This window comes from Caretta caretta, chromosome 9, assembly GCF_965140235.1.
Source record: "Caretta caretta isolate rCarCar2 chromosome 9, rCarCar1.hap1, whole genome shotgun sequence".
Classification (NCBI taxonomy): Eukaryota; Metazoa; Chordata; order Testudines; family Cheloniidae; genus Caretta; species Caretta caretta.
In genome coordinates, this window is record NC_134214.1 from 10,140,555 (window position 1) to 10,161,312 (window position 20,758).

The window sequence follows — 20,758 nt, forward strand, 5'->3', positions numbered from 1 at the left end:
TTTCCATCATCGGCCACTGGACCCCCCACCCACCGCTGGTGGGCAGGCGGCTGGCAAGCAGGGATCTGGCCAATAGCAGGACCTGCCAGTACTGATGAGGTGGGAGACAGAAAATATGGGGCAATTTGCCCGTTTTTAAGAAAAAGTTGGGACACCTGCAGGAGGGCTTAAATACGGGACTGTCCCTTTAAAAACGGGACGTCTGATCACCCTAGACATCTGAAAATCAGGCCACTTACTTACGTGCCTACACATGTATTTATGTGCCTGTTTCAGTACTTACTTAACCCAAGTCTGATAATTTGGGCCTAAGTGTTTAAAAATTTCAGCCTCATGGTTTGAGCTTTTGTGCCTCACTCACTGATCCCTCCTCCTATTCCTGAAGCAACCTCCCCAGTCCAATGCTTCCTCTCTCCCTTCAAATCACTCTTAAAAACTCATTTTCAATGCATACCAATAAATGCAATCCCTACCAGCAAAATGCTGTTTCTATTCCATCCAAAACCCACTGAAATCAATGGAAAGACTCACATAAACTTCAATGGGCATTGGCTCAGACCTTCATTGAGTTGCTGTCAACCACTTCATAACAGATTTTAAGCTTGTCTTAAAAGTGAACTAGGTTAGCTTATCCTCAGAGAGATTTTCACAGCAAAGGTCCGTTCACTATCAGCTAAACTGTGGCACTAAGCCACAGGCCTGCACTGGAGACATTATGGAGCAGCACAATCCCGGGAGAAGAGGAGGTCTTTTTTCAATAGCTGCTGACCAGTCCAAAGGGGCATCAAGGCCAACAATTCATCTCTAGTTAGCCCTTCCCTACTCCTTGTATCAGGGGCCTGTATAGCTAACTTGACAGGTTTCAGAGGAACAGCCGTGTTAGTCTGTATTCGCAAAAAGAAAAGGAGTACTTGTGGCACCTTAGAGACTAACCAATTTATTTGAGCATGAGCTTTCGTGAGCTACAGCTCACTTCATCAGATGTTTACCGTGGAAACTGCAGCAGACTTTATATACACACAGAGAATATGAAACAATACCTCCTCCCACCCCACTGTTTACAGTGGGGTGGGAGGAGGTATTGTTTCATATTCTCTGTGTGTATATAAAGTCTGCTGCAGTTTCCACGGTAAACATCTGATGAAGTGAGCTGTAGCTCACGAAAGCTCATGCTCAAATAAATTGGTTAGTCTCTAAGGTGCCACAAGTACTCCTTTTCTTATAGCTAACTTGCAGATTTTGCAAGGTCTCTGCATGCTAAGGGCAGCAGAACTTGCTCCCAGTTCTGTTCTTTTCTGCTGATTTGGAGGGATAGTTCTTGTATCTCTGGTTCAACCCAATAGCTAAATTTGGCCCAGAAGCATTGCTAAGAAATGGACCCCACCCAATAATTTCCCCTGATTCTCTTATCACAGTTGTCACGGTCAACCACTTCATAATAGATTTTAAGATTGTCTTAAAAGTGAACTAGGTTAGCTTATCCTCAGAGAGATTTTCACAGCAAAGGTCAGTTGTCACTGGCATAATCATTAGGACATGTCTAGCCCAGACACTCAGTTAACTGCCTTGCCAAGATAGACTGCAATTTATGTGCAGTTGAGGACGTTAGAACTTGTGGCACACAGCACTTCTCAGTGAAAGACTGAAATGATAAACATGGCTCAGGCTGATTTTCCCGTGTGTTTTCATATGCAATGTCCTGGAATGGTAAGATAAAGTGAAGCCTGCTCGACAAAATTATATGCTTCACATATTTATAAAACAGGCAACTAATAAGCCACGCACTGATTCCTGGACCAAAAAATCCTTCTGCAAGTGGCAAAATCAACATCATATTCCCTCCACATGATATTTTGCATTTACATCTCCGAACTGGCTGTGAAAGGATTCAGAATATGTAGGCTGATATCTTCATCCTGTTTATTACTGTTCTTTTTATTACAGTAGTGCCTAGAGATCCCGACCAAGATTGCAGCCTCAGTGTGTTAGGTGCTGTACACACAGAATAAGAGACAGACCCCTGCTCTGAAGAGCCTGCAATCCAAATAAGACAATGGGCAACAGAAAAATAGTATTATTAGGCCTCTGGAGAATTGTGGCACAAAGAGAAATTAAAGGACTTGCCCAAGGAGACCATGACAGAAGTGGAACCTGGATCTTCTGAGTCTCAGGCCAGAGCCTTAGGGCTTATCTTCACCAGACGTGCTAAATCAGCCCCCCTGCAATCAATTCAGTGGCATTGATTTAGCACGTCTGGTGAAGATGCACTTTGTCGATGGGAGCACACTCTCCAGTCAATGTAATTAATCCACTTCAATTATTTTTTTACACTCCTGAGTGTCATAACTTACATCGACTTAAGCGGTAGACCCGTCCTTAATCACAAAACTATCAAACGAGGCTCATAAGCATAAGCTATTCCTTCCAATGTCAGTTGCAATTTATGCTCAGAAAGTTGCTTCAGGTCCACTCTTTTTTTCCAGCAAGTAAAATGGAAAGATTCATTCTGCACAAAAAAAAATGGCCCATTTTGGTAAAGACCACAAACGTTTTCAGAAAAAACCCGAGAACCTGCAGTTCTAAGGATCCATGCTTTGGAAGGATTAGGGACCACATGGCAGTCTGAATGTTTAGCTTGGAAAGTCAGCGTTTCAAATTTATAAACTTATTTCAAATTCTGAGAGCTTCACAGCATGCAATTGAGAGACTGATTTGACCCCAAGGATCTGGGTGTTGCGAGTTTTGTTCAAGAAATCCAAGTTGAAAAAGCTTCTAAAAAAAGCATCAGGAACCTTTTTTTAAAATAAAAAAAATCACAAAACTACTTGTGTTGATCCCTGCTGGTAAGATAACTTTCTTATGGAGTGTGGAAACAATATTAAATGGCAGAATTGATAGGCACTGTCAGACAGTTTGCCTATAAGCCGTCATTTATGATATATTATTTGTTAAAGCACTAATGATTGGCATACTGCTGTATAAGACACCAAAGAAGACTCGGTCCCAGCCCCAACAAGCTGTGGACAATTCAAAATACACTGGCTGACTTAGGCTCTTTTGAAAAATTTACCCTTATGCATCTTTGAATTAAAGCTGAGAGTCAATGTACAGCTTGTCCTACCATATGTTAGAGGATATGTAACAGACACGCATCATGGCAAACATATTTAGTAGCTGCCATTCAATACAGTCTCTATACCGATCAGTCTCTTCCTGAAGCTGTTTTCAAGCATTTCCAGTGAGTTTCAGAAGAGCAATTTCCTGATTTGGGGCCAAACCCTGCTCATCTTACTCATGTAATCAGTCTCACTGAGTTGTTCCAAACCCCGCTGCAATGTGGGATGATTGGGCAAGGAGCCTCGATCCCATGCACAAAAGAGGGGAACAATTGCTCTTGCTGGGCTGTGGATTTCAGGGTAGAATTCTGTGTCCCTTGGGACAGTACAAATCCACCCTCCCCCCCTTAAAGCAACAAATCAGCCCATTGCAGTCAATGGAACTACCTCACATGAGGAAGTTTGTTGACTGGGTTTGTCTTATACTTAAATACACACAAAAATTGAAAGATAATGATTCAATATTTTTTCAGAATGCCATCAATTCATAACAAGAAAACCGGACAAGTAATGTTCACTATAGCCGACAGCTCAGTCTCCACTAAGGGAAGAAATTCAATAATGCATCATTAGTGTAATTCCCTATATGCCATGGATGTTTTAACAGGTCAATTTATTTATAAACACACTTCTATTTAGGATGAATGGTGGCACCATTTTGACCTCTGTGAGCTTGTAGAGCAGTAAGGCACTTTTCAAGCACCTAAAGCCCTTCTTCACAGTTTGTCTAATCTTACATCTCCCCTGCCATCGTAAGCTGTTTGCTGTTAGTGTCCATAAATAGTCAATAGTACTACTTCAGCCTTCCTTAACAAAAGACTTTCATGAACATTTCTAGTGACTTGAAGATTGACAAGATCCCCTCCTGTTACCCCGGCGCATTCCCCACTCCTTCCTGGTGATTTCTTTTCTTGTTCCTAAGAGGAAAAGTGCCTCACTGAGGAATGGCCTCTCTCACTGTAAGAGAGACCTGCTAGAAACAACAAATACCACCTGAAGTTTCCTGCTAGATGGCATTATGAATGAATGGAGGGCACCACTGCCAAGGCTTCTCGTGAAACAATTCAATTATAAAAGACGCATCAAATACCTTTTGAAAAAATGCTCTGAAATAACGTTGACCTCACTGTAGAGAACGGCAACTATTCAAGTTTGAATTTTCCATACTTATTTAAAAATGGAGAAGATATGCAGAATAGTCCCAGAAGCCTGACTGACTGAGCATAGCTCTGCTGATGAAATGTGGAAGGTGATAATTATAAGGATATTCCAGTAGGTTTCCAGTATAACCCTATTTACTGGATATCCTAAAGTATCGGTCATAGTCTCTTCCTTTTTTGAAGATTTTGCATACTTAAAGATTTCCTTTCAAAAGTGGGAGTGAGTCCTTGTGAGTAAATCATGGGGCCTAGAGTCAGGAATCACTGTTCCAGCTCTGTAGTTTGACTCTAGGCAAGTTACTGAGCTAAAAACCACAAAAGAGACCACTGACTTAGGGTGCCTTGATTTTCAGGTGTCTAACTGTGCCTGTTCTTCTGTTGTGTCAACACATTCTCAGAAAGCATTTGAACTGTAGCTCATAGAATAGCTTTATAAAGTCAAAAATCATTATGGAAAGCCAGTACTACTTATGAACCCAGTGTATGGACCCAGTCCTCCATACTCTAACTTCATCTGATTAATGATTGCAGGATCAGGTCCTATATGCAGTAGATATTTTCCAAAGGCAAATAGCTAGGTGCCCCGGGTGGGTCAAGTTGGGCACTTCAAAATGGAGGCATCCCCAAATCAGCGGTTACTTGTGAAAATTTAAGCCAGAATCTTTTTGTGGCTCGTCTGTAATATGAGGGTAAGAATAATGCTGACCTACCTCACTGGGAGAGTTGTGAAGGCTAGTTAAAGTTTATAAGGTGGTTTGAGAATCTTGGATGAAAACAGTGACACAATGCGCAGTATTATTTATTGTCTATTTAGGATTTGATTCATAGCACAAAGTTGCAAACTAAATAAAAAGTCAGAAAACTGATGCTGACCTTTTCACTTGCCACCTTTGACAAGCTAATAAGTTTTTAATAGTTTAATAAGCCTTAAGTTACTTCTGGTATACTTCTGGGCAAGTGGCAGACTAAAACTTTAGCCTTAGCTTTTCATTTGATGAGGATAAGCATCCCTCAGTAGAGTCATTTAACAAAAGAGGAAGACCAAAAAAGCTCAACGACATTTTCTTAAACACTTAAATCCCTATTCTCCTCTCTGGATAGAGATAAAACCTCCACGGATGTCAATGGGTATGGTTTTGGATGTCTGGAAGGCAAGCTTTAGTTGATTAATCTTCCGTTACAAATGGAGAGGGAGAGAGTGAATGATTTAGTCAGAGATGAGCGAGCAGAGGAAAGTCTGTTCAAGTCTGGATTAGGTTCAGTCTGGGGTTGGTGTTTTGAGGCCCAGTGAGGATCTGGGTTCAGGTTTGGGATCAATGATGCCAAAATCTTGTAAGCTAAGAGAGTAAGTTTTGGCCCCAAATGGTCGAAATCTCTTTGAGAGCTGATGTTCTCACAAGAGTTCCATCAAGGTGGGTCAGCATTTCAAGAGAATATCTGTCCTTATGTGATTTTGGCTGTATTTGAGACAGTAAAGAGCTGTCAGCCCCTTTAGGTTTGGATTCAACCAGAAACCTAACCCACAAGGGTCAGATCCAAGGACCGGCAATCCAGCCCCCATTGAATTTCAAAGGACTTCTGATTCAAAGTAATGGCCTCCATTTGGTTTCTTAAACTTTCTTCATCCAGGTAACTGAGTTTGTTTGGTGACACTGTATAGTCAAAGGGAGACAAAAGGTCAAATATTCAAAAGGACACAGGCACCACAAAACTAGGTGCCTAGATACTATGGCAATCGATGCTGTACAAACATGTAAGATAATAGATAGACTAATTGATCTCCAAACTGTATTAATACCTTTGTCATATGGACATCTGGGAGCTGGTGCCATAAAGTGTGAGCAGTCCCCTGCTTCTCCCTTTCTTCCAAAACACATGTGGGATGCTCCAGCAGAAAGGCTTCCAAGATGTCCAGGAAGGAGGCAGAACCCTCCAAATTCCACGAGGACAGGGGAGATCACCTATGGAAATTTCCCTCTGTGCATCTTTATTGAGGGAATGCTCCAGGCTTGCCTCTTAGCCCACAGTTACCACATTCCTTAACTACCTGAAGTGGGGGACTTTACCAAAAGTCTCTTTAAAGCCAAAATGAATAACATCCACTGGTTCTCCTTCAGCTGCCCTGCTATACTACTAAGTACTGGTGCATATGTGTACTACTGACCTCTACTGGGTAGAATCAGAAACCCTCAAACGGTATGTATAGGCCTGTAGCGGGGTGGTCACCCGCTCGGGCCTTAAAGGGCTTAAAACAGCCCTTGAGAGGGCTGTGGCTGGGAGCAAGCAGTTCCCAGGCTGATTGGGGGAAGCAGGCCCAGCTGTGGCCGCCCCAATCAGGGCTCAGCTGGCCCTTATAAGAGGGCAGTGGGCCAGGAGCAGACAGTCTACTCTAGCTGTGGCGGCAGATGGGCCTGGCTGCTGGGGAGTGTACCAGAGTACCTGCGGTGGAGCAGGACTGGGGGAAGGGCAAGGAAGCTGGGGAGCTCTGGCCTGGAAGCCCCCCTTGCCCTCCCCCCCCCCCGGCTGCAGGCCTAGTGTAAGGCCGGATATGTACTGGGGTTGCAGGGGGCAGCGCCAAGGTAGGCAGAGGCAGCAGGTCCAAACCCCCCTTGCCTGTAATGATTGGCTTATACACTGCGGTCCACCCCAATGTGCAGGGGCTCAATGGTGACTGGCAGTAGCCAAAGACTGAGGCGAGGTCGGGATAGTGGGTGGGGGTTCCCCAGGGAGGGGAGACCCAGAGACTGTGGGTGTACCTCCAGGGGGCGGCACCCTGGGTAAAAGGGGCCCCCGGGTCCGGGAGGGACACGGGGGGCCAGCAGCAAGCAGAGGGCGCTTCGGAGGCTGGAAGAGCTAATTCCCTGAGAGACCAGCAGGAGGTGCTGCAGGAGTGAGTCTCGCACCATGACAATGCCCTATATCACTACTAACTAAGGAGGTGGCTCTTTAACTGAAGCATTAAGGGCTTGTGCTTTTAGTGAAGGAGGAACTGAGTATTCTCCTTCTGCTTTCATGAAGTTCAGCAAACCACATTGTGCAGCATTTTCACACCCACGAAGTCCTTAGTGGGGACTGAATCCTCATATTGTTCATTAAGAGACTTTATAACCTTGCTTTCAGTGAACAGATAGTATGAATGAATCTGGATCCAAAGACGCAATGGGGTAATGGAACATCATGACCACAACTGCGTCTTATGGATCTAGATTATTCCATACCAGCAGCCATGAGACACGCTTCCCGTTAAGCACTGAAAGCATCTCTGTATGGGGGAGGATGAACGTCTCTGGGATAGAATTCCTTTCGCAACATTTTCATTATTTTTTTTTTAAACTGGCCATAGGTTTGGCTGCAGTAGAATTTTTAGGATTAGGGCAGCCATCCCAACGGCACAGTAAGAGCTCCGCAATGCATGATTAGAGGCAATGGCATGTGGCAATCTGATTAAGCTCAGGAGTGATCACAGCCTCTTAGGATCGAGCAGAGCACCGTCTAATAGTTCTTTATGTTCAAACAGCAAGAGATATGGGAAACTAATTGAAACAATTTCTGTGCATTTGGATTTTGTGTGTGTAATATGTCCCATGTGTGTGTCACCACTCTCTGAACTCTAATGTGTAAAAAGGGCCAGCTTTATATTGGTTTAAGTCCATTCTATAAAGCATAAGCTAGTTATATGGCATTCATATATGTTAGCTATCTGGATGGATTGGTGGGCCACATGTTCACAACATACCATCCTTTTTTGAGCATGTATTTGTGTATACATTATCATTTGCACTACAGCACAATACTGCACACGCACAAAAGCAGAGGTTGCATTGAGTCCCATTTGAAAAGTTGTGCTTGTACATGTTATAGGTGGAAACAGGGCATTTGACAAACACTGAAGATACTAGGAACAAATTCAAAGCAGATGCAACTTCATTAGAGTCAGTGGAGTTTTGATTGCTCTGCACTTGAGCTGGGCAGTAGGAAAAGTGAAATCACTGTATAAATTAAAACTCTCTCAAGCAGTCACTAGCGATCCTGCTTCCTCATGTGGTGCAGTGCCTCATGGCTCCTGAAGTGTGGATGGTAGATTTGAGAGGAAACAATTCGAGACGAGTGGACGGTGACATTCAAATGGAAAGAAATGTCAATGCTAAATTAATTTGCTGAATCAGTACTTGAGTCCAGAGACATTTTCAGATAAGCGCGGTGGCGTTACAGATGTGCAAAAGTCAGTGGGAAAAGACCAGGAGGATGACAAATGTTGAGAGCAGGGATTATGTTAAATTAAGAGGGGACTTTATCACATGGTGTAAAACGGAATACAGATGCAGCAACTATTTTCCCCTCCCCTTTATTTATTGATTGATTGGCGGACAGCATCTACTTGAAAACATGATTCTAACATGCTTGGTTCAACATGGGCTTGGCAAATATGCTGGAACTTTCAAGGATGTGGAGGGTTCTAGGCCCAAGTGAAGGCACATTTCTCCATTGGCTGGACTTTTAAGAAGGAGCAGCACTGAAAGGAATCACTCATATATTCTGGAATATGGTTACAGCAATGGGGAAGCTTGAACTGGTGGGAGACTGGAATTGACCTAATGTGGAGAAAAAGAGTCTACCCCCAATAAGAAATAATGGTGTATAATTTTTCATTTTTTCTATAGGACTTATACCCTTTTCCTTTTAAAAATCAGTTCCCCTGGATTCTTTCAACACTAATCTTAACTTGGTTTATTTTCTTTGCTGCTGCTGCCTATCTGATTGGCTTTTGGGGTTGATATGTGGAGTGCTCCAAGTTGCTGACATGGGACCACAGAAAGTCAAAGCACAGAGTGAGTACGATATTGTGTGTGTCCTGCCTTTGAGTATGTTTATGGCAAGGTAAATTACAGCATTTCCATAACCTATGTAGGTGTGTGCTTGTATGTCTTGATTTTGTGGTTACATACTGCACATTCTGAATGAGATGCTATTGTTGACTGGAGAGATCAGTATATGTTTCTCAAAAAGAGGAGGGTACCTTATACCCCTGGCTTATTTATTTCCAGGCAAAGAAGTGGTTTCTTGCACCTTGTATAGGCCGGATGTTCGGGTGCCTTTGACTGTAAAGTGTGACATTATTCCTACATTAAGAGGGTAACCAGTTAGTGAGATCAACTGTACTCTTGATCTTTGCTTTTGATACCCTCAAGGTTTATTGCTTGTTAGATAATTCTGTGTTGTAATGATAACAGCTTTTCAGATTAAAACACTCCCTAGTACTGAATTATTCTGATGAAAGAAGAGAGAAGTTGGAGAATGCCAATGCCAGTTTTAAAATAATCAAAGCAACGGAGCACTATTTGTTCACAAAGCGCCTTTTGACAAGGTTCTGCCGAAGTAAGGGTCAAGAATGAGTAGAATTTTGTAGTGCATCTGTTCCTTTACTCCATTCATTTATCTCCACTCCAGCAGCATTGTCTTGAATGTCTACAATGCAACCACCTCTTGTCATCTTTCAGTTTCTTTTGATAGGTTTACATTGCACCGTTCGTCCTGAAGGACACCAAAGCACTCTGCAAACTGATGAACAAACTATGGACCGTACAATGTTCTTTCCTGGGGAAGGAGCCAAAAATCTACAGAACAACAGGTGAGTCATTGTAAAATGTGACACAGCAGGAGTTTGGTTCTGTGTGCAAATGAATTTCTACATGCCACAGTTCACAAAAAGTTGTGTGTGGAGGCAAACTCCTGGGAGAAATCATACAGGGAAGAAATCCGTCGGGCTGAGCTCAAGTTCATGAGCTTGCTATGAGTGCAGGAGATCTTTGGTATATGTACTCTAAGTACACCTGACATTTATCAATTTTCATTCAGCTGTGATGAGCCCCACACCTCCATGTTGGATACTGATTGTCTCTGTATGCTCTTTCAGCTTCCATCATGCCAGTTGTTTAATCACTGCATTACCTAGTCAGCTGGCTGCTGGTTATTCTGAGGATAGCCTCAGGTTTTTTTGCGTTGCTAAAATTATGCTGTTTTATCTTGGTATCAGGGAGGCATAACTTGCTTTGCTCTTGACTCCTACCTCTTTTATCAAAATCATGCTTCCATTTTTTGTATTACTCACAATTAACCCACCGGCTGCACGTTGCTATTTCTGGCGCAGCATCACACCAAGTTGGGTTTATTTGCTCGCTGCAAAACACTGCACTGTTGGATTTTGCAGCATTGTGCTTTCCCAGCAGGACCATTCAACACATGGGAGCACATAGCTCTATGCATTTAGAGATCTTTTCACCCTGCACTCTACTGCAGCTACTTCTGGGATACAACACATCAGCTGTCTGATAGCAGAGCGATACTGCAGCAAAATTTAGACAAGGAAGTGAAGAAGGATATTGCATACAGCTGAAAAGACAAGAGGAATTGTAGAGAAAGATGGATAGTAATTTTTACTTCAATTGAAATTTGGCCAGGACACAATTTACTATGATTAAATGTATATTTATATTACTTGGAATTATTACAATTGCTTGGATGGAAATTTTCTGAATGGAAATTTTCAAGATCAGGACGAAAAATGTGGTTCAGATCATTCCTACTGGTTTTAAAACCAGGCATGGTAGCACAGCCAGCTCTTTCATCCAGAAGAGGTGTAACTGTCATATCCATTCAGAACTTCACTGGTGTTATTTTAAATCTGCATTAGTAAAACCTATAACAAAACACGTCTCTGCTGTCCACATCTTGCATCTGGAGCAAAGTTATGCTTACATCTGAGCTCTAAACTCAGTATGGATCTTATATCTGGTATGTTCTGCACTTTGTAATGCAGTCCATGTGGACTTTTTTTTTACTTAGTGATAACACAACTATATGGTAAAAACATTAGATGTTCAAAATGACAGGCAAAAGAAGCTAGTGCAAATGCACCAGCGTTACACAGGAAAGCCTGTAATATAAAACTAAAAACAAACACCTACATTTATAGGTATTATCTGGCAGCTTACTTTGAAACAACAGTCTGGAGCAAGCAGCGTCATTCTAAAGGCTTAGCATTGGGGTTTCAGGCTGAAAGAGTATAAGCCCAGTGCATTAAGAAGCTGAAATTTTATTGACATTAGGGAAGGTCTTACTAGTTGGTTTTCTACCATCTGATAATATCCTGCAGATGCAATGGGGAAAAAATATCAAAAGGCAATTCTTAAATATATAACCCTCTCAAATCACAGCCAAAATGTGACTTCATACAAATAATAAATTCGAACACTTATGCGACACATGGCAGAAAAGTATTTTAAAAGTAGAGTACAGTACAGAGGAGAAATTGGATGAGATGATCACCCCTGCTCTGGCTTTTTTCCACCAGGGAAAAGGGCTGGAACAATGTAAAGGGGCTCTAAAAGCCCTCTATCTGGCAATAGGAGGATTCCACTAGTACAGGCACTGCAGAGTCCTAAAGCTGCTCTCCAAGGAGCCCCCTCACAAGCCTTGGCATCGGGGGGCATACCGAAGCTGGGAGGTTGTGTCAGCGGCAGGGCCACAGTACAGAGGGCAGCCTGGAGAGGTCCCCACATCTGTCTAAATTATGTTGGGGGCCTGTTCATCTCCTGGAGCGGCCCAGGATCAGAGGGCGCAAAGGTTCAGTACAGAATCTTACCCTGGGAGTAGAGTGAGTTATAGGGTATGTCTACACTGCAGGCAGAGGTAGGATAGGCAGAAAGTGGAGACATACCTGAACTGGTTTTAATCTAGCTAGCGCGAGTACCAACAGCAATGAAATCCCAGCAGTGCACAGGCTCGTCCAAGATCCAGGGTACTTACTTGGGCAGCTAGCCTGCGCAGAAGCCCATGCTGCTGCCCGAGCTTCACTGCTAATGATGTTCACACTAGCTAGAATAAAGGTAGCTATGGTAAGTCTACATGTGCTGCAATCACACCTCTGGCTGCAGCATGGACATCTCCAAAGTACCCTTTTAGCAGTGTGAGACCTTCTCATTAGAACACATTTCTTCCTTCCATTTAGTCCCGTTACCCAAAACAGATTGTGAAAGCTTCTACAATTAAATACTAAATCAAGCTATACTGAGCATTGAGCATTTACACCAAAGGACAAGAGGCCTAAAAGAAAATGTCTCTTGGGATGATCTCCATCCGGTAGTTTATGAGGTTTCAAAGTAGGCTTGTTACACTGAGGTGCTGACTAGAGATATGGGCTTAAGCTGAATAGCTTGACTCTTGATCTACAGTTCCCCACTGTTTGGGGGTGTTTGCTTTTGGCTCAGGCTAACCTTGTGCTGGTACATTAGCTATCCACGCAAGCCTGCAAGGTGCTGAATGCTCTCATCTCTTACTGGCTTCAATAGGAGCTGAGGTTCTTCAGTTCCTTGCAGGCTTGGGCCCCAGGTAGGCAACACTGAGCACAACTTTTGGAATCACATAGAAGGTGCCAAAATAACTATCAAATAAGGCCCTATAAATTCTAAAATAATTTGAAGAGAAAGGGGCCTCTAGAGATCATCTAGTACCACTTACATTGACTTAATTACCCCCAAATCCACCTCTGATAAACATGTCAATTTCAGCCACTGACTTCTCCAGTGATAAACAGCCTCAATTAACAGTTTGTTCTATTGTCACAATTGGTTTTAGATTTAAAAATATTTAACCTAAATTTTCTTGCTAAGCCAATTGCTCTTTCACCAACAAGAGTACTGGCCTCTGTTCCTTCTGCAAAATCCATAAGAAAATCTTACTGGAAGTTCATTTACAAACATCTCCCATATAGCCTTCAGTTTCTATTGGCAAGTGACACGGTTTCTTTCTGTAAACTTTAACTTAAAAATATCTTTTATGGGAAGAGTTTTCAGTAACAGCTACAACCATTAAACATGTCTCTTTATCATATTGATTGCACATCTAAAATATCCAGAGACATAGCTGAAGAATATAAAAGAATGACGACATCACCTGCCAAGTGGCATGACCAGAAACATAAAAAGGTATTTTATAATTTGCCAATTAAAAAAAACCCCAAACCAAGTTCTGCTGTGTTTAACTAGTCAATACATTCCACACCGATCAGTCTTTTTTTTTTTTCTTATATAGATCTTGTTTTTGAAACGTTGAAACTTTAAGTAGTTGGCATATTGTCAACTCATGGGAGGGAAAAAAAAATCACCCTTCTTATTTCCAAGCTGACACAACATGTTTTAAGTAGATGAGTGTTCAGTTTCATTACATTAACAACATCTCTGGGCACTCTTTGATGCATCGCTCCAGTGCTTAGTAATTTAGTAACAGGTTGGAAATAGGCAGTGGGGTAAAATGAGACTCCGTTCCTAGAGCAACAACTACCCTCCTTGAATTAATGGAGTCGCCGAAGTTGACATTTTGCCATGGGGTAATATGAAATACCTTCCAAAACATAGCATAGATGCGAACTCCCTTCACCCAATGAGGGACACTTCTAACCTCATTTTTAAGATAATACAGATAAGATTGTCACACCAAAAAAAAGGTTAAAGGGAGACTGTTAACTCCAATTTGCCCCGAAATTTAGTTTGGGGATTTATTTTCTTTTAAACCTAGGGCCATTAGAAATGTTTATCTGATTTTTTTTTTAATTTTCAGTGGAGAGTTGTTTTCAAACAAGTATTTCCCTGTATTGCACGCAACCCAAACACTGCAGTGTTGTGCTAATGCAGGAGAACCTTACCGTGAAACTGATTAACAGCAAGTGAAAATGACATCATTCGTTTCATTGTCCAGATGGAGAGAACGTGTAGAAAACAAACAGCATAACTTGTGAAAAGCAAACTGAATTTGTGACGTTCTCCCTCAGTTTTACTAATGGTAGGAAATGCTAGTTACAGAGGACACCAAGACATGCACATGTCTGATTTCTATATAGATAGGAAGAAATGCTGTGAGCTGCAACTGACAAAGTGTCCTTTGAATTCTTCCACTGAGGGGACAATGGGACTTTACTCCTACCCATGGAAGAGACTGCAGGCTCCATCCCTAAACCCATTCAGGAAAATTTACCAAGAATCTTCTCCTTACTGCTCGACCCTCTTGGCTTCCTACTGCCTCCAGAGAAGCAATACGATCTAGGGAAGTGGGCCTATGGCTGGAAGTGAGGAGTTCTCAGTTCTGTTCCCAGCTCTGCCCCTTCCTTACTTTTACTGAGTCTTTGTGCCTTAATTTCCCCAACTGTAAGATGAGGATAAAGCTACTTTCCTATCTTTGTGAAGCACTTTGAGATCTTCAGATGAAAAGTGTTTATGAAAATGCTAAGCATTAGCAATATGGACATCATGCCTCCCACAGAAGGGATGCTGCTAAAGTCTTCCCAACAGAACTGGCTGTCCCATGGTACAATGTGGGAAACCTACACAAGTAACTGCAGACACCAGCTGATCACATCTTAGGAGTGTTTCAGGATGCATGCAAAATTTAATATCATAGGAACTGATGTTTTTATAATCTTTTAAGGTACTTTTAGTGCTGTTACGTATATGTCTATAGAAAACCATTTATGAAGCAGAACAAACCCAGATTTTATAAGGCCAGAACTCTTGCGACTTAATTTAAACCACATTTTCCATGTTCACTTTAAAAATGCATTATTGTCAGTTCAGCCCCACACACAACTTACTTAGCAATGAAATACAAGTAGGGCCCTACCAAATTCATGGCCCATTTTGGTCAATTTCATAGTCATGGGATTATAAAAATCGCAAATTTCATGATTTCAGCTATTTAAATCTGAAATTTCAGTGTTGTAATTGCAGGGGTCCTGATCCAAAAAGGACTTGTCGGGGGGGGGGGGGTCACAAGATTATTGTAGGGGAGGTGTGATACTGCTACCCTTATTTCTGCACTGCTGCTGGTATGGGGTAAAAGCACACAAAAGATCAGATTTCACTGGGGGAGACCAGATTTCATGGCCCGTGATGTGTTTTTCGTGGCTGTGGCCCTAAATACAAGGTTGCAGACAATCTACTCAATCACAGCAGACTTTATGGGTTTGTTGTTCTTTTGGGCTCTCCTTCTAAACCTAGCATCAAGTTTTCAAGTTTCCTAGCAGTGTTTTCAAGGGCCTGCTCCTGCTCCCAATGAAGTCAATTAGGTTGGAGTGTAGTCATTGGGCCTGAGTGGGCACAAAATGCTACCATTCTGAACTGGTAGCATTTTAGTGCCACTTGGCACGGGTGCAAATAACATAACCATATTTAGCTTACCTACAGCCCTTTTTATCGGTAGATCTCAAAGCACTTTATGAAGATTTGTATCGTTATCCCCATTTTACAGATGGGAAACTGAGGCACAAAGCAGGGCTGTGACTTGCACAAGGTCATCCAGCTGCAGAGCTGGGGACTGAACCCAGGTCTCCTGAGTCCAAGTTCAGTGCTCTGTCCACTAAACCCTGCTGCCTCACATGCATGTAATAATTTCATATAAAATGTAAATGCCTGTGCAAAGTACAGGACAATGGAAAATGGGGCACTTTGACAGTAATAATAGCAGGAGCAGGTCCCATACCGAGCACCTTCTGTGCCATCACACACACCACTAGACCATGGTGAGCACTCTGCAAACAAGCTATCTGAATTTGGAGGGGAATATGTCGTTGGACTGATTTACTTTCCAAAGGGAGATGAAAAAAGGTCGTTGTTTTTTTTTAAACAAGGGAAAATGTTTGCCCCCATTTGTAGGTATTAGAGTAAAGGAAGAAAGGTTAGATGCTCGAAACAAATCGAGGGTCCTCTATCCTTTAAGCTCTCTACATCCCAAACTTCATTATACGGTCGGGCACAGAAAGGCAGCTCTCCAGTGGGTGTAAATTGTCATCTCGCTATTAGCTTTAACAGAGTTATGATGCTTCACACCAGCCAAGGATCTGTCCCAGAGCACTTTTAGGATTGGGGCCTTGGAAACATGACTGTATATATGTACAATTACAGTGTGTGTGTATACATATAAAGTAGAATTACAATTATTCATACACAGAATGCAAATTATAACATTTATTATAGAGAAAGACAGAGAAATCAGCCCCTGAAATCAGATGCACTAGGCTGTGTGGACTTGTACCTGTGTGTAGTTCCATTGATTGCACTGGGACTTGCATAGGCCCACTGGTCTGCACCAGTGCATCTGTTTGTAGGACCAGGGTCAGAGAGAGAGATGAAAGGGTGTCAGAGGACATAGCTTTGACATGGAAAATCCTATCAGCTGCTGTTATTTTTTATATTCAGATAGAAACTCCTCCCGTTTACACTACAGTAGTGTAGACCGGGACTGGCGCCACTGAAACAAATGTAGCTCCTCTGGTGTAAAACTGCCACGAGTGAGAGGTGAATCAGACCTCAGAGATTTAAGGTATTTATAAAGAATTTTCAATTATTGCTAGGAATCAGCCTGAGTTCTGTAATAACCTGTACAAATCTCTGAAGGGAAAACAAAGAACTATTCATATAGATGATCCCCTTGCCAAACTGGGCGTGTGAACGCTTCTAAGAATTTGCTTGTATACCTTTAATATATTTACTTAATACCTTAAGAATAACTCCTTCAAATGCCTTAAATTTCAAGAGAGTTTTATTTTCCATGCTTTCTTTTAAATCCCGGGTGCATTTAGAACAATGTAGGCAGGCAAACACTTCTTTAAGCATTAAACTGTGCACCAAAGAGGAATTAAAACATTGGATTTAGAGAATATGTTTTCTAATGTATCAGCAGAGCAAGAAAGGAGAAAAGATCAGCGCTGGTATTTTCAGCTACCTCTACTATGTAAACGTGAATGTGTTTTTATGAGCACGGCAGCAGCATTGGTGGTATAGCTAACCACAACCAGCAGATGTGAGTGGGGTGCATGCAAAAGCCACAATATGTGGTGCATGGAAACTATAATGGACTGCTATAATGCAAAGTACTCCAGCTAAGTTATGGCTTAAGGCACAGTTAAACAAATCGTGGGACTATTCAAATATTTCTCATCCACATCTAAGTGTAGACAGTAGTAAAAACAACTCTGCATCAATGGAGTCATCACTATTATGCAAACAGCGTGTTAACAGTGATGAAAACAGGAGGTTTTCTATTTATTGACATACAAGTTAGGTTTGGCAGGAAGTGTACAGAAAACAGTTTATAAAGCCAGTTGCACCATTGATAATGGGTGTTTGCAGTAAGCAATACATTAAATGGGTTTTGTTATTTGTGCTTTACTCTATTATAGCTTTTCTCGGTACTAGGGTACCAATTATATATCTATGCCACTATAGAGTATATATTCTGAATGGTCGGTGTATGTATAAATATAATTGAACCTGCCCAAAGGTTCAGAATACACCCCCCCCACACACACACCCCTTCCAACCATCCATCCCCAGGGATGTATCCCGAAGAGTAACAAATCTGTAGAGCTGGTTGGAAAATGAGAATTCAGTTTTGTGAAAAACTTTGAAGTTTCCATATTTGTTTTCCACATCTGAACAAAAAACTAGACCTTCCCCTTTTTTTTTTTTCAAAAAGACATGAGACACCCACCCCAGCAGAGCCAAGTAGTTAGGGTATTCACATGGGATGTAGGAGACCCAGGTTCAAGACCCTGTTCTCTAACCAGCCAGAGCAGGGACTTGAAACAAAGTCTCCCAGGTGATGGCCCTAACCACTGGGGTTGATCTCTCTCCTTCCTCTCTGCCAGAATTTCCATCTTGGGACTGAGAAATGTTCCCCACAAAACTTTCATCAAAACCAATGTGTTTCCTAGAAAAGTTTTGGTTTCAACAAATCTACATTCTGTCGAAAAACTCTTCTAGAGGAGCGAGAAGAAATGCATTCCAAAGCTACATCTTCTCACTGAGCATGTCTTGTCAGTGGTTACCTCCCATTTACACCTGAAGAGTTTTCATAGCTTGAGGGGGGGGGCAGCAGAGACTGCTCAGGGCAGGAACAATTCTGGGGAGCATGGGAAATGACCCCCGAGAGCCCGTCTGGCCTGGCTGTGCCCACCGGCCCCATGGCCAGCAGCCCTGCCCAGCCCAAACTGTGGAGCCCGGCTGCTGGGCAGCGAGCCCCCTACTTGCAAGTGGGACCTGCTGGCTGGGAGCTGCTCACGCAGCAAGGCCTGGGTCCTGCCTCATACTGGGAATGAGGGGCGATCAACAGGTTATCTCAAGTGCTTATATACAAATGCACAAAGCCTTGGAAACAAGCAGGGAGAACTGGAGGTCCTGGTGATGTCAAAGAACTATGACGTGATCGGAATAACAGAGACTTGGTGGGATAACTCACATGACTGGAGTACTGTCATGGATGGATATAAACTGTTCAGGAAGGACAGGCAGGGCAGAAAAGGTGGGGGAGTAGCACTGTATGTAAGGGAGCAGTATGACTGCTCAGAGCTCCGGTACGAAACTGCAGAAAAACCTGAGTGTCTCTGGATTAAGTTTAGAAGTGTGTGCAACAAGAGTGATGTAGTGGTGGGAGTCTGCTATAGACCACCGGACCAGGGGGATGAGGTAGATGAGGCTTTCTTCCGGCAGCTCACGGAAGCTACTGGATCGCATGCCCTGATTCTCATGGGTGACTTTAATTTTCCTGATATCTGCTGGGAGAGCAATACAGCGGTGCATAGACAATCCAGGAAGTTTTTGGAAAGCGTAGGGGACAATTTCCTGGCGCAAGTGCTAGAGGAGCCAACTGGGGGGGGGCGCTTTTCTTGACCTGCTGCTCACAAACCGGGTAGAATTAGTGGGGGAAGCAAAAGTGGATGGGAATCTGGGAGGCAGTGACCATGAGTTGGTTGAGTTCAGGATCCTGACACAGGGAAGTAAGGTAAGCAGCACGATACGGACCCTGGACTTCAGGAAAGCAGACTTCGACTCCCTCAGGGAACGGATGGCCAGGATCCCCTGGGGGACTAACTTGAAGGGGAAAGGAGTCCAGGAGAGCTGGCTGTATTTCAAGGAATCCCTGTTGAGGTTACAGGGACAAACCATCCCGATGAGTCGAAAGAATAGTAAATATGGCAGGCGACCAGCTTGGCTTAATGGTGAAATCTTAGCGGATCTCAAACATAAAAAAGAAGCTTACAAGAAGTGGAAGGTTGGACATATGACCAGGGAAGAGTATAAAAATATTGCTCGGGCATGTAGGAATGTTATCAGGAGGGCCAAATCGCACCTGGAGCTGCAGCTAGCCAGAGATGTCAAGAGTAACAAGAAGGGTTTCTTCAGGTATGTTGGCAACAAGAAGAAAGCCAAGGAATGTGTGGGCCCCTTACTGAATGAGGGAGGCAAACTAGTGACAGAGGATGTGGAAAAAGCTAATGTACTCAATGCTTTTTTTGCCTCTGTTTTCACTAACAAGGTTAGCTCCCAGACTGCTACGCTGGGCATCACAAAATGGGGAAGAGATGGACAGCCCTCTGTGGAGATAGAGGTGGTTAGGGACTATTTAGAAAAGCTGGACGTGCACAAGTCCATGGGGCCGGACGAGTTGCATCCGAGAGTGCTGAAGGAACTGGCGGCTGTGATTGCAGAGCCATTGGCCATTATCTTTGAAAACTCGTGGCGAACCGGGGAAGTCCCGGATGACTGGAAAAAGGCTAATGTAGTGCCAATCTTTAAAAAAGGGAAGGAGGAGGATCCTGGGAACTACAGGCCAGTCAGCCTCACTTCAGTCCCTGGAAAAATCATGGAGCAGGTCCTCAAAGAATCAATCCTGAAGCACTTGCATGAGAGGAAAGTGATCAGGAACAGCCAGCATGGATTCACCAAGGGAAGGTCATGCCTGACTAATCTAATCGCCTTCTATGATGAGATTACTGGTTCTGTGGATGAAGGGAAAGCAGTGGATGTATTGTTTCTTGACTTTAGCAAAGCTTTTGACACGGTCTCCCACAGTATTCTTGTCAGCAAGTTAAGGAAGTATGGGCTGGATGAATGCACTACAAGGTGGGTAGAAAGCTGGCTAGATTGTCGGGCTCAACGGGTAGTTATCAATGGCTCCATGTCTAGTTGGCAGCCGGTATCAAGTGGAGTGCCCCAAGGGTCGGTCCTGGGGCCGGTTTTGTTCAATATCTTCATAAATGATCTGGAGGATGGTGTGGATTGCACTCTCAGCAAATTTGCGGATGATACTAAACTGGGAGGAGTGGTAGATACGCTGGAGGGGAGGGATAGGATACAGAAGGACCTAGACAAATTGGAGGATTGGGCCAAAAGAAATCTGATGAGGTTCAATAAGGATAAGTGCAGGGTCCTGCACTTAGGACGGAAGAACCCAATGCACAGCTACAGACTAGGGACCGAATGGCTAGTCAGCAGTTCTGCGGAAAAGGACCTAGGGGTGACAGTGGACGAGAAGCTGGATATGAGTCAGCAGTGTGCCCTTGTTGCCAAGAAGGCCAATGGCATTTTGGGATGTATAAGTAGGGGCATAGCGAGCAGATCGAGGGACGTGATCGTTCCCCTCTATTCGACATTG